This window comes from Schistocerca piceifrons, chromosome 2 (assembly GCF_021461385.2).
Source record: "Schistocerca piceifrons isolate TAMUIC-IGC-003096 chromosome 2, iqSchPice1.1, whole genome shotgun sequence".
NCBI classification, from domain to species: Eukaryota; Metazoa; Arthropoda; class Insecta; order Orthoptera; family Acrididae; genus Schistocerca; species Schistocerca piceifrons.
This window is the reverse complement of record NC_060139.1, coordinates 224,180,776-224,196,422: the sequence shown is the minus strand read 5'-3', so window position 1 is coordinate 224,196,422 and position 15,647 is coordinate 224,180,776.

Below are 15,647 nucleotides of genomic sequence, written 5' to 3'. Positions count from 1 at the left end.
GACATGAATTGTGGGCCATTATCGGAAAAATAGTCTGTGGAAGACCTTCAATGCAAAAGATAGCAGACAACGCTTGGATGGTGGCGGAGGACGTCGTGGAAGACATCCGGACAACAAAAGGAAAATTACTGAAGGCATCTACCAGAACCAACCATCGAGCATTCCAGAATGGACCAGCAAAATCGATGTGCAAGCGTTGCCAAGGGTAAGTGGCTTTTGGCCATGCAAAGACTTTCCGCGGTGGTGCGGATTGTTGTTCGGCACACGCCATGCAAGAAGAACACATATTCGTAATCGCAGCATCGATTCCGAACCAAGTACAGTGCTGACGAGCAAGTTGTTTCGTTCGCACTATACCCCAATGTCCTTGGTGAAGAAGCCGTAAGACAGAGGACTGTAACGAACGTGGGATCACGACTCTGGACTGATCATTATCAGAACGCAACAACAAAACACCACGTCGTACAAAAAGTCTCTCCTTGTGAGCAAAAAATCGGCGAACCAACGGATCCTCGATCCGAGACTTTGACAAAGGCCATTGCGTAGCAACAAAACGCAAAACGGTAGCAAGGACAGGGTCAGCAGCTGTGGCTGTAGCTACACGACGAAAATCAATCGGAAACGATTCGACCACTTCATCGGTTTCCGAATCAATGAACATGCAAGCAAGTTCGGAAGAATCGAATGCTTTATCCTCAGCAACAGGCAAACGGGACAACGCATCGGCGTTTCCGTGCTTAGCAGTGGACCGATACAAGATATCGTAGCGGTACTGCGAGAGGAAAATCAAACAGCGAATGAATTTCTGCGCTGTACGCGGAGGTACAGGCTTGTTCGGATGAAAAAGCGATGTCAAAGGTTTGTGGTCTGTTATGATGGTAAAGTGACGACCATACAAGAAATCATGGAACTTTGTAACACCAAAGACGAGAGCCAAAGCTTCTTTCTCTATCTGTGAGTAATTTCTTTGCGCAGACGACAGCAATTTTGACGCAAAGGCAATAGGGCGAACATGCGAGCCAACTTTGTGCGCAAGCACAGCACCGATCCCGAAATCTGATGCATCGACCATCAACAAAAGGGGTTTCTGGGGATCGAATGGTGTAAGGCAAGTATTAGAAAGCAACGCCGATTTCAACTGGCGAAAGGCGCGTTCGCATTCCGTCGTCCAGAGAAACGGAACACCTGTACGGCGTAAGCGATGAAGCGGAGCTGAAAGGGAAGAGGCATTGCGCACATTCGCTCACAACATCGTTTAATGTTCTTGCGACCTCATCACGCAATGCGTGGGGAACATTGCGCGCTCGGAAAAATTTCGGTTGCACGTTTACTTTCAGTTCCAAATGTGCTTCATAGTTTTTAGCGCAACCAAGGCCCGGTGCAAAAATGTCTGCAAATTCTTCACACAGACGAGAAACACTGTCTGAAGGGACAGTCTGATTCACTGATAGGACCCGATTTACAATAGACATGTTAAACAACTGAAATAAATCTAAACCAAACAAGTTCACTGCAGGAGAAGAACGAAGAATGTAAAATGACACACGTTTTGTTTGTCCCTTGTATGTTGCAAGAAGAGTGCACTGTCCTAACACAGGGATATTCTGTCCTGAATAACTTTTTAACTGAACATTTGCGGCACGCAACGGAGGTTTGCCCAGTTGTTTGTACGTGTCATGATTGAGCAATGAAACTGCAGCTCCGGTATCGAGCTGGAATGGTATGACCATGCCATTAAAGTCCAAATCTACAAAAAGTTTATTGTCCTGCTGACGACAAGAGCGACTGTTTTGGGCAATTTGAAGAGACACTGGTACAGAATCAATTGTTAATTGACATGATTTCCGGCGACGTCGACGCACACGTTTTGTGGGACGAACACAGTCACTGTTAGAGAAAGTGGCACTGGACGAAGTGGAATTAACTACATGAATGTCCATGGGCGAAGGTCCACGAGCCTGAGTATTCTTGGTTTGATTCCGGTGCGAAGCAAAGGGCCTGGAATGATTAAGAGTGTCTGATCTGAGCTTTTTCTGGCAAACACTTTGAACATGTCCTTTCTTATTACAGAAAAAGCAAATAGCTTCGCGTGACGGGCAATTTTCACGCGAATGTCTAGTAGCACACCGCGGGCATGATTTCACTGCAGTTGTACGCTGGCGCGGCACACCTGGTTTAGAGCATGGCGGCAGCTGCGTGCGCGAGGGCAGTTTACGGGGCCACGCAGCGCGCCCGGCGGGCCGGTTAATGTTACACACTGCTGGCGAAGTTTCAAAAGATTCCTGAGCACAGTCAAGTGTGTCTTGTCTATCCAATATGTCTATCACTTGCTGAAGGGAGGGATTAACTAGTTTCAATATTTGCTCCCGTATACGAACATCAGAAACGTTCTGTGCAATTGCATCACGCACCATAGTATCTGAATAAGGAAGGCCACATTCACATTCAAACGCACAATCCCTAGTAAGGCCGTGCAAAGTTGCAACCCACTCCCTATTAGTTTGACCGGCCGTACGTTTTGTACAAAAGAAAGTATACCTTTTTGCAACTACATTTATTGTTTCTTTGAAAAAGCGTCCAATGCTGACAAAATTTCTTCGTAGGACAGAGTTGCTACGTCGCGCCGGGGAAACAATTTCACTGTCACACGGTACGTTTGCACCCCTACACACGACAATAAATGAGGCTGCCGCTCGTTACCTTGAATTCTGTAGGCGGCGAGATGAAATCCAAACTGGCGGGACCACTCGGTCCAGGATTCTTGCGCCGGGTCGTGGTGCCTAAAAGGCGGTGCAACTGCGAGTTGTGGCTGCGGTAGCGGTGAAGCGGCGGCTGCCGCATCGGTTTGAATGGCACGTTGACCCTGGACGAGCTGTCCAAGGGCATCCAATAACGCCTGCGTCTGCTGATTCTGCAAGCGATAAAATTCGGACAGTACATCTGGAGATTGTGGCGAAGCCATGACACAAGTAAATGTAAGCAATTAGAAAGAACAAAACCCTTTCCATTGCCTCGTCGCCAATGATGTGTTGGTAAATGTGCCAAGACCTTGTAGATAGAGGCGGCCGAAATCTAACGCAGACGGGCGTGAATTCTGGAACAGGATAAGTAGTGAATTCTAATAAGAAAAGTATGCAGCTCCTCAAATACTTAACTTTATTCCATGTTGTGGTACATCGCTGTTGATAATACAAATAAGACTCTCTTCAGATACGGTTAATGGCGCCTTGCTAGGTCGTATCCATGGACTTAGCTGAAGGCTATTCTAACAGTCTCTCGGCAAATGAGAGAAAGGCTTCGTCAGTGTGGTCGCTAGCAAAGTCGTCGTACAACTGGGGCGAGTGCTATCCCGTATCTCGAGGCCTGCCTTGTGGTGGCGCTCGGTCTGCGATCACACAGTGGCGACACGCGGGTCCGACATGTACTAAATGGACCGCGGCCGATTTAAGCTACCACCTAGCAAGTGTGGTGTCTGGCGGTGACACCACATTTGCTACCACTCACTGGTTTGAAATATCTCATCTTTGTCCAGAATCTTGCAAGCTGTGAAGAAAGAAACCTTACGCTTTGAAAATCCAGGCCACAGTTCATAAAACTGACTACAATAGAAAGATGCTTATCAACAGGCATTCTGGCAAATGATTATAACTATATCTACATAGTGGTTTACACATTAAAAGGAAATTACTGTCCGAGCTATAGGCTAGGGCGGAAGAGACATAGGAAGCGCTTGCAGGTCAGAAAATTATGATGCAGTAGCCAATAGCACATGCATTTTGTTATTGTTAAATAATGGAGATGTAATTACCTCTAACGGTATCAAAATAAAACAATACCAGCGGTGAGTTAGTAGCAATGATATTTTTCTTTACGATTAATACAATTTGCAGTTGAAACATTGACTGCGTCCTCAAAGCGTTTACATGAAATTCTATATGCCTATATAAATATTACATTAATTACTTCTGTTGCTTTTCCAACACGAATAATATCAAGACTTGGAAGTCCTTTCACTAGAAATACAAAGGCTAAGTTTTGCATCGCATACATATTTATGTGCGTGTCAATGTTTATCAAGGTGTTCCGGCGTTAACATCAAGCGCCACCACGTCGGCCCGAACGAAACTGTAGAGAAGGCTGTGAGACGACGTCAGCCAGTAGAACGCTGACTAGGACGACACCACGACAGGAGCGGCACCTATACGAAGAGAATATAAGCGCCGCTCCAGCTAGCCTCGGCGGCACTAGAAGACGAGGCATGATCCAAACGATTTAGCCGTGACCTGTGAAGTATATTAGGTGCTTGCGTAGAAATTGTATGTATCGAAGGACACTGATTATTTGCATGTCGCCATTTGCTTGCGACTCATCAGTGCAAGGAGGCACAGTTAGCTATTGTCAATTTAACTTAATGTAATGAACTCCATAAATAAAGTTTGCTTGAATTATTGTTTAGCTATCGAAGAAAGCAACTTCCTAGGCACCCTGTATTACACGGATGGGCAGGATCCAACAAAGGGATTGCTTAAGACACAAAAGATAATATCATGAAACAGTAAATTAAAAACATTGCGTGCTGAACAGGAAATCAAAGATGAGAACTAATGATTAAGTTCACTGTAATCTACAAAAAACTATGATACATAATTAGGAGAAAGGAAAACTTTTCTTGTAAACGAAAATCGAGAAAGGCTTGGTTGGTAGAAATAAGACATGAGTTGGAATTAAACAGTTGGTTATAAGGTACGACAGCTAATAATCAATGTAAGAGTACTGTCACTAACAAGTCAAGACATGCCTTTCGATGTGAAAGTAACAGAGACTGTGAAAACAGTTGAACGTTATTAAGCTACATCAAGCAGCGAATCGCTGATTATTGTGATTTACATAAGTGCTTGCAGAAAAACAGTGGACCGAAAGTAGGATGACTGTTTCAGAGTACCTAATAACGTTTAATTTAGTAAGATGTTACTCCAAGAATTCCGTTTTCTGGAATAAAACATCGAAAATAAAGAACTTTTTTGCGGTTTTAGGAACTTGTTTTATATTTTCGGGATTACTCTGAGGCAGCAAAGTAACAGTTAGCAATCACCTACCGAAAACCATTAATGAGCGAATTTTCAGAATTTCTTAAAAATTTTCGAGATAAAATCACGATTTACTTGGACTATTGGAGCGAATCGACAACTGTGCTGACCTCTCACGAACTACCTGAGTTCAGCTGCGACGCTATTTTTCTAGAAGTCCAGATGATTGCAGCTCGCAGAACCTCCATTCTCCGATGTGGCTGACGCGGGCCTCGACGGAGGAAGGAACGATGCTCGAGTGAAATCCACTGGCTCTCATCCATTTTAATTGCGATTTCATCTTAAGATAATGTTTACACGGGCCATATATTACAGCAGTGCGTGGGATCAATAGCTTTAACGTAAACATTTTTTGATGTGTCTGCAATTAATGGCTATATTGTGATATGTCCGACTAATATTGCTGGTGGAGTAAGCTGTCGCTTATAATAGCCGAGGTGTGGCGGAGATGTTGGCGGTGTTATCCGCAAATGGTGAAGAATATCTCCTACAGCCTTGCAATTTGTACCTCTTACCTCATCTGTAAATACTACGCTCTCCCTCTCACTCTTGCTTCCTATCCCTTACGCTGGCAACGCTGCTCTAGTAAGGCTTGTAATATGAGAAGAGAAAGAGCATTTTTTTGGGCTATGTCGAAAGACAACCCTCATATCTAGAGGTACTAGTTTTGATTGTTGTCTGCAGGACTGTAGGAGTGGGCAAACGAGAGAATCATGAATGTGTTAAATGTTAAAAGCAACCTTTTGGACAGACAACACGCCCGGTGGCCGAACGCCGCAGAGTCTAAAGCCCCGAAGATTGCAACGTGGGATAAATAAACCAATTCTCCAAGTCTGGCTATCAGCACAATCTTGCTCTGTAGGCTGCAGCAGTTTCTGGGGGAAGTGCGTTAGTATACTGTTCCACACCCGAGCATTAGTTATATTTTTTGAATTAATTATTCACTCAGACATGAGTAAAGTTTATGCTAGGGAACAAAAATTAGGCGATTATTACAGCAAAATCATTTTTTCACAACACAGTTCAAATACTATTTATTGGCGTTGTCCTTTTCATTCACACAATGAAATTAGCACTGGTGAGACAGTTTACAGTTTTACTTTAATAATAATTTGACTCCGAGCCCCCAATAGCAGTAATGTAGGTTGCTATAAACGAAAATTACTCAATCAGTTCGAACAGAACCACAAGTCCCACTGTCCATTTTGTTCTAGTAGTTTTGGCGCTAAATCACAGATCGCCACATGTTCACTTACGCTGATGTATACGTCGTAATTGGCACTCACAAAAATAATCGTAGCACTTTCAGTTCACCAAATATATGCTTGCACACTTGCACTATTAAACAATACTCTTTGTCGAAATAAATTGGCGCGAGAAAAAATTCTCAAACGACCACATGGGCCACCCTCAAGTCGGGCACGCTCGCCACCCACCCTCCAAAACGACTGACCCCTGGCCAAGATGGCCTCTTGCATATATAGGCTCGGACGTCTACTCCCCTAGCTATGCAAGTACCAATCTCACCAGTTAAGGTTACAAATTTTGATACATACATCCCTCAACAGAAATAAGAACACAATCGGAACCGCGCTAAAAAGTACATCTTATTTACTATTGTACATTAATTTCTAGGATTATTCTCTCGTCCGTAAATCAAGTTTTAGTTTTTGCAAAATTTCGCCACTTAGCTCAAATTTGTTTGTTAACATCTGTGCTGCATAGTTTTAACACAGAACTGCATATATCACCGTTTTAGATGTAATCTATAGCGATCTACACATTGCGCTGCTCAAACTGTCATATCTGTAATAATTAATTAATTATGGGCCATAAATGTTAATAATAATTTGCAAACAATGAAAACTATTCCAAGTTAAGTGTATAGTATAACTTCACTAGTTTGAAATACGTGTGATGCCAGCCAAAATATTATATAGTGCCGTTCTTTACGTCATCAATTCTCTATTGAATTTTATAAACAATTTTCCCTCAAACTTTGTTTATTGCTCTTTACGGGCTTAATTATTCATGAGTCTTAACGTATGACTGCGGCACTCGATCCGCTATGATTAAAATTTTTAATGAGTGCCAGCTCATCCCTGTAAGTTGTTATTTACTGTTTTTATTAATCTTTCAGTATTCGTGATATTGTCCGATTTTGAGGTTACTATAACTTTTACGTCTCGTGACTTGAAATAAAGACCGATTCCTCAGAAGGTGCATATTGCTGACCACAATCCACTGCCCCATCGCTCTTCACCATAAGTTACATAGTTTTCGCGTAATGCGAGAAAAACAAAACAATGCCCCAAAGTGCGGGCCACGTGGCCGCCCGACGGCGGAGACATCACACCGACCATTGCAAATCTCGCGCGGGCGTGCCATGCGCTTCGCGAATCGCGCACCATGTCGCGCGCTCGCTCTCCACAAAGCAATCCTTGTATACTAGACCTATTCATCTAGTAAGGGGGGTTTGTACCGTCACAAGATGCATCGAGACACGTGTGACATCCACGCTGCATTCAGCGACGCACCCTTTAAAGACACCTGGTAAGTCTCGAATCCATCCTGCTGCCATCACAATCCAGTCCCCTAGGTCCTCTGACGATGTAACAGGTGTTCCATGTACAAGCCCCTTCGGATACCCCCACAGGAAAAAATAGACTGGTGATAGGCCGGGTGATCGACTGGACCACCATGGAGAATGCAGCGGCCGAGAAAGTTTGCCTGCAGATGTGCCCTCATTTGTCTACCGACATGCGCGGCGACTCAGTCGTGTTGAAATCGAGCATGGGAACGTCATTCAGCATTTCCGGTAGAACCTCTCGCAGGACGTGCGACCATCAAGTCGGTTCGGGAGCCGACACTTTAAGGGTAAATTTACATTGTGAGGCATGTGTAGGTGAAGCACGTGGCTTTACAATCGCCTAAGTACGTAGACTGTGAACATTAATCACATCCTCGAGTGAGAACTCTTCATCATCGGTGAAGAGCATACTCGGTGTGAAGAGTCGGTCTGTAGCGGATTCCTGCAGAAACCACAGCGCAGATCCCACGCCCTTGTTGTAATCCACCGTTTGCAATGTCTGGGCGCGTTGAAAATGAAACGGATACAGTCCTTCGTCGTGTACAATGTGTCAGACGGAGGGTGAGGGGATATGCCTTGTATTCTTGTTGACGGCGTGCGTAACACCCTTTAGAGAACGCTTTCTTCCGCCGCAACTGTTCTTGTTGTTCGTTGACGACCAGCATCCTGCTTGTGCACTTGGGACGATCTCTATGCACGATGTGCCATGTCAGATTGTAAATGTTTTTTTTTTTTAATCACCTCCTATATGACCAATAAGTAAGGGAGGGTACTATAGAAGGCAACAGCAAACATTTTTCCATAAAAACCCTGACCGTCTTGTCCGACAGTGGGGTAGATGTATTAACAGCTACGGTGATTTCTTTTGAAATAATAAACAATTTACTGATTTTTTTCCATCTGTCTCGTTTTCGTTTGACTGGTCCTTGCAACACTGTGTAACGTACGATCTCCTCGTTTCTCGAGCAGTGCTTGATTGCATTTCCCGCTTTTATGTCTTATGTGGAGTCTACTGCCCACTTGGTTCCCAGTAAAAGCCGATAGCCTGCAGATCACAAATGGGATTCTAGGAAATCATCAAAGCGACATACCGCGCAGGGAAATCCAATAACTGTGCAATTGGGCAGCTTCTCTAGTGACTCGCCTACTGCAGGAACAATGCGAAATACCAGTTCTGTTTTAATTCCTCATTTCTCCTACATCTTGCTTCGAAAAACACATTCTGCTGCACTTACCCTTGATGTTACATTAGTGTAATAGCCTATACAAGGTGTATCATAACTGTAAAATTTGTTTCTAATTGTACTAAATATCAATATGAAAAAGAACACTTAAAGTTGCTTCTTTATAATGCGAGCTATGGACAAGTGAAAGCTGACATCTGTATTAAAACTGTGCCTTTGTTGTTAGTAATTATGACAGATTAATCATTCTGGAAGATTACTGCATAAGTGCTAACGGTTTGTCATACACTAGTAAGTCTCTGGCATGTAACGTAAAGACTGTGACTTTCCTAACCAATCCCAGGAAAACAAACCAATATTTCTATGAAAACTTGATTCAAAATCTCTGATAAATGTGGTCAATTAAGTTCCAACCTGTTCTTGCATTAGAACAAATCCTGATTCCGATAATTAGGACGGAATTCAAGGGAGCACTGTGATCATCCAAAGTCCCTTTTATCTTTCTTGAGCCGTGAGTCTTGTGACTGGTTCGATGCCGCCCGCCACGAATTCCTCTCCTGTGCCAGACTTCTCATCACAGGGTAGGAATTTCAACCTATGTCCACAATTATTTGCTTGGTATATTCCAGTCTCTATCTTCCCTTGCAGTTTGTACCCTCTACCGTTCCCTCTACAACCATAAAGATGTTCTCTGACACCTTAACAGATAATCTATCGTTCTGTCCCTTCGTCCTGTCAGTGTTTTACACACCTTCCTTTCTTCGCCGATTGTACGCAGAGTTCCCTAATTCCTTATCTTATCAATCCATCTCATTTTCAACGTTCTTCTGTAACGAAACATCTCAAATGATTCGTTTCTCTTCTCTTTCGGTTTTCCGACAGTCATTGTTTTACTACCATACAATGCGGTGCTCCAAATGCACATTTTCAGAAATTTCTTCCTCAAATTAAGGCCTATGTTTGATACTAGTAGACTTCTCTTGGCCTGGAATGCTGTTTTTTCCAGTACTACTCTGCTTTTTATGTCCTCCTTACTCCGTCCATCATGGGTTATTTTGCCGCCTAGGTAGCAGAATTCCCTAACGTTGTCTAGTTCGTGACCTCTATTTCTGATGCTAAGTTCATCGCTGTTCTCATTTCTCCTACTTCTCTTTACTTTCGTCTTTCAACGATTTACTCTCATTGCACATTTTGTACTCATCAGACTGTTCATTCCATTCAGTACGTCCTATAATTATTCTTTACTTTCATTGAGGATAGCAATGTCATCAGTGAATCTTATCGTTGATATCCTTCCACCTTGAATTTTAATCCCCCCTTGAACCTTTCTGTTATTTCCGTCATTGCTTCTTCGGTGTGTAGACCGAGCAATAGGGGCAAAAGACTACATCTCTCTCTACACCCTTTCTAATCTGACCACTTCGTTCTTGGTCTTCCAGTCTTGTTATTCCCTCTTGGTTCTTGTACAGATTGAACAGCACCCGTCTTTCGCATTAGCTTAACCCCATTTTTCACAGAATTTCGAATATGTTGCACTGTTTGACATTATCGAACACTTTTTCCAGGTCGACAAATTCTGTGATAGTGTCTCGGTTTTTCTTCAGTCTTGCTTCCATTTCAGCGGCAACGTCAGAAAAGACGCTCTGGTGCGTTTACCATTCCTAAATCCAATTTGACTGTCAACTAAGTGATTCTCAAATTCCTATCCCGTTCTGCTCTACATTTTTCTTCTCAGCAGATTGTATGTATGAGCTGTCTAGCTGACTACCCGGTAATTATTGCACTTATCGGTAGCAGTCTTTGGAGTAGTTTGGATGATGTTTCTCCTAAACTATGATAGTATTTCGCCAGTCTCATACATCTCAGTCACTAACTTGAATAGTTGTTTTGTTACCACTTAGTCCCATGATCTTAGAAATTCCAATGGAATGTTACGTATCCTTCTACCTTACTTCACTCTAAGTCTTCCAAAGCTGTTTTAAATTCTGATGCTAGTACTGGATCCGCTCTCTCTTCCTTGTCGGCTACTCTCTCTTCTTCGATCGTCATTAGACAAGTTCTCCCACTGGCAGAGGCCTTCAATGTACCCTTTCCACCTATCCGTTCTCTCTTCTGCGTTTAACAGTGGAATTCCCATTGCACTGTTAATGTTACCCCCTTACTTCTTTCGTCGATCAACTGATTTCTACTGTTGCCCATGATTTCTTCACTCTTACCTTCTCGTTCCTTTGTTTTCCTCTGCAACTTCTGTGATTGCCCTTTTTGGATATGTCCTTTGGAAGTAGGTGAGTCTTGTTTAGTCACCTTTTATCAACACTTAACTATGTAATTTCAATCCCATGTCTGATTCTTTCTTTTATTTCCCTCATTGTTTCGATGTATGTGCTGTACAGTAGAGAAAGCAGACGATAGCACAGCTTTGACACTTTTAATCTGAGTGCTGATCTCTTAGTCTCCTATTATTGTTACCTTTACGTTTTTGTAAACATTGTATGTTACTCATATTTCCATAAAATGTATACTGATTATGCTGAATGTTTAAAACTTCTTGCACCATCTTACATTATCGAGTGCTTTTTGTAGGTCAAGAAATCGTGTAAAAGTCTCTTTTATCACGTATTCCTTCAACTGTACTGTGATATCAGACCTGCCTTATCATTCCTATAGCTGATTTTTGTGACATAGAATCTCAGTTTTACTTTCCAGTCTACTGTGCGTTATTGTCGACAGCTATTTGGATGGATGAGCGGTCAGACGGACTGTCCCATAGTTTTAGTATTTATTTGTCTTTGCTGTCTTCGGGATTGTGAGCTGGATTTCTTCCAAATGTGCAGTGATTATGATTAAACAAGTGTACTAGCTCTTTCTGGGTTTGAGGCCGCATTGTCAAATAAAACTCAAATCCAGAGGAATTTTGTTGACAGTTACAACGGCCGCGGAAGCCTACGTTTACAAGTGTACTAACTGTATAAAATGACAGTAATACTATTTGGGACAGTTGTATGGCAAGTTTCTGGATAGTTCTATGACATGTATGGAATACTAGTTCTTCATCGCTGCTGCGCTCGTGTGTCATTTGTTTTGTTATGAGGAGTCATCGTAAGTAAGCTATTGCACGTGCAAAGACGTCAGCCGGCCGTGGTGACCGAGCGGTTCTAGGTGCTTTAGTTCGGAACCGCGTGACTTCTACTGTCGCAGGTTCGAATCCTGCCTTAGGCATGGATGTGTGTGATGTTCTTAGGTTAGTTAGGTTTAAGTACGAGGCGTGTTTTTTAAGTAAGTACCGTTTTGAAATTAAAAAAAAAGACGTGCTAGGATATATCAATAATTTTATTTTGACATGAAAGCATGTACCTTAATCTGCGCACTGACGCCATTACAGTCTGATTCTTCCTTGTTTACGTTGTGTACTGAGTGTTTAAGATGCCTCCGATAATCGTGAGTCCGGCCGATTGTGAAGTACAGGCTGTTATAAGATTTATTAGTGCTAAAGGCCTAAAAGCGATCGATATTCATAGTGAGATCTGTGCAGTTTACGGAGAAAACATTATGAGTGATGGAATGGTAAGAAAGTAAGCGAGAGCATTTAAAGATGGCCGCACAAATGTGCATGATGAACAACGGAGTGGGCGTCCATCGGCCGTCAATGAATGTTTGGTGCAGGAAGTGGGCAATGACGTGAGTGAAAACAGACGCTTTCCGATTTCCTCGTTGCGGGATGACTTTCCTAATGTTTCTCGTAGTGTTTTGTATGGCATTGTGACCGAGAACTTGAATTACCGAAAATTGTGCGCACGTTGGGTACCGAAAATGTTGACGGGTGTGCACAAACCCAAACGTTTAGACAGTGCACTGACTTTCCTTGAGCTGTACCACAACGATGGTGTTACGAGCTATGAAACACGGGTGGCCTACGTCACACCAGAATCAAAGCAACAGTCCATGGAAGTTGAGCAAGGACATCGTTTTGCTACAAGTCAATGCCCGTCCGCATGTGGCGGATGAGACCAAACATCTCATCAAATCTTTTCGACGGGAAACTCTAGATCATCCTCCGTACAGCCCCTATCTTGCGCCCAGTGACTACCATCTGTTCCTGTAGTTGAAGAAACACCTGGGTGGTCAGCGTCTTCAAGTCGATGACGAAGTCAAAACAGTGGTGATGGAATGGTTAACAAGTCAGGCGGCAGACTTCTATGAGGAGGGTATTCAAAAACTGGTACAACGTTATGACAAGTGCCTCAATATTGACGGAAATAATGTAGAAAAGTAGACTAAGGTGCAGGCTTTCATGTAAAAATAAATTTATTGACACAACCCGCCGCCTCGACCTGTTGTCGACCTCGCTTCGACGATGCCGATGCTGCCGGCCGCTGACCGATCCATCGGCAACAAGATGGGCACCAATTCGCTTATCGTCCCTACGACTGCATTGTTGTCAGGGTGACGCGGCACCCTGACATCTTCGGACACGGAAGATCACAAACGGAAACAACGTTGTCCAAAACGTCGCAAGAGAAGGAGCCGAACCATCTCCGGGCAAGAGCAGACGTTGCAGGTCGAATACGTGGCCACTATCGATCCAAACGAGGCCCTCGAACCGCCACCGCCGAAGGACGAGATGAACACTTCGACGTCTACTGGTGTGCCTGCGCCCGTCTCCCTCCCCATCACCGTGGGACGCTGAACTATTTAATGGACATAGGACATCCGAATCTACACCACACCATCTTCCGAGGACGAAATAGACGATGCACTGGCGCCCGCCTGCAAGGCATGGCACGGAGAGGAGGTAGAGGAGAAGGACCCGTTATGGAACTCTGAATCGTGGGCGCCGCTCCACTAGCCATGCGTTCCCATGAAGCACATATGGGCGAGCCCCCAACTTCCTTCCACTGACGCCGAGGTGGATCAGCCTCTAGCGGTCCGCCACCAGATCTATGGCATATCAGCGGTCAACACGCTGGGTGACACCCACACAACTTTGTTGGGCACGGTAAAAAGCATCGGTCAGGAATATCAACACCAATATGAGTGGAAGCAGGTCTGGCGTCTGATGGTAGCCAAACCGCACCAACTGCGTGTAGGAGGTGTTGCGTGACCGTCAGGCGCTGAAGCAGCTGTCACGCTGCAGGCAGCAAACCTCATCACAGATGCGTAGAAGGGGTTACCTAACCATCAGGCTTTGGTGCAGCCGCCATGTCGACCTGCCGTCGAAATTTCTGAAAATACTGACAGTTGCGTGGGTCGCACTGAGGATGCTGCTGAACTGAGGGGGCAGGCGGGTGTGTTCGGAGGACACCTTGCCATTTTATTCGCGCACATGTTAATATTCCACTTCCACGTGATCACGCCTCAGGAGGGCGGAAAATAGGAGGTTTCAGGAAGCATACTTACCCTTTGATAAGTCAGATCGCGTTCCAGATTCGTTTAATAGTTTTGAATGGTAGTAGTGGTTCCAACGTGAGAGCCAAATTGCGGTCATGGTGTACCACAAGGGTATGCGAGCACGTTCACTGGGGATGCAGTGCTCACTCGGCAACGTGCTCACATGCTGGCGACAAGGCTGGTAAACACTTCTTGTGGCAGGGGTTCGATTTCTTCACCATCTCCTTTGCAAACTAGTCTATGATCGTTGGTACTTGCGGTCATGCTGCAATACGGTATGTGCTCGAGGTTTTATCGCTGAGTGGCTGTATGGGGTTACAGGATGACTTGGACGTAATTTGTGTTTGGTGTAATCAATGTCAGTTATCTCGAAACGTAGAAAAATGTAAAATAATGCAGATCTCAACTATGCAAATTGTGGTAGTTGTCCCTTAATAAGGAAAAATTTGAGGTCATTCACATGAGCACAAAATGAAATTCGTTAGCTTCGGTTACACAATAAATCTCACAAATTTAAAGAACGCCAGTTCGACCAAATATATTGCAATTACAATTACGAACAACTAAAGTAGGAACGATCACGTAGATAAGTGAGGAAGATAAACCGGTGTTTTACTGGCAGAATTCTTAGAAGAGGCAACAGATCTACTGAAGATCTGCGGCAGTTACCTTTTACAGTGGCAAGATCACATTTTCCTGGCAACAGATCGTCAATTTGCCACAGGTTAGATAACGGAGAATTAGTACTGTACGCCATCATCAACTTAACCGGGGAGGTCTTATAACTCTAGTGGCTGGCAGCTATGAAAGCACAACTCAGCCAAGGAATCGACTGATCACGCCATGTCTGATCTTGATGGCGATATGCAATCACTGCCGCTTTAAGGTTCCTGTTACCTGCAAATGATGGCTGCGGATCATAAGGAGTGGTCGTTACGTGATCAAAAGCCTGGTTGATACAAAATCACCTCCACTGACTGGAAGTGAATGAAGGTGCATTCTAACTTACTAGGCTCCCAGGCGGCCCAAAGCTGGCAAAAATATTCCGCAAGGCTATTATGCTAAAATCAGCCGTCATTCGTATAGGTGGAATCAACCATACAACACTAGAAAAAGCATCCGCAACCTCAAAAAAAAAAAAAAAAAAAAAAAAAAAAAAAAAAAGAAGTCTGTTACCTTCCTTTGACCTGAGTAATGGGCTCAAGTAGTCAGTAAACAATTTATCCATAGGGGCCTGTCCCCTTGTCGACGCCTGCGAGCTCTGAGGTCTATCATCACTAGGTTTATAAATTTTACGAACCTGACACTATTCTACCAACTTCCGGATTTTCTATGTCCATCCTTTTAGCAGGAGGTCTCTGGGACGACGGCCGTTTACTATCGTGACAAAAAATAAAA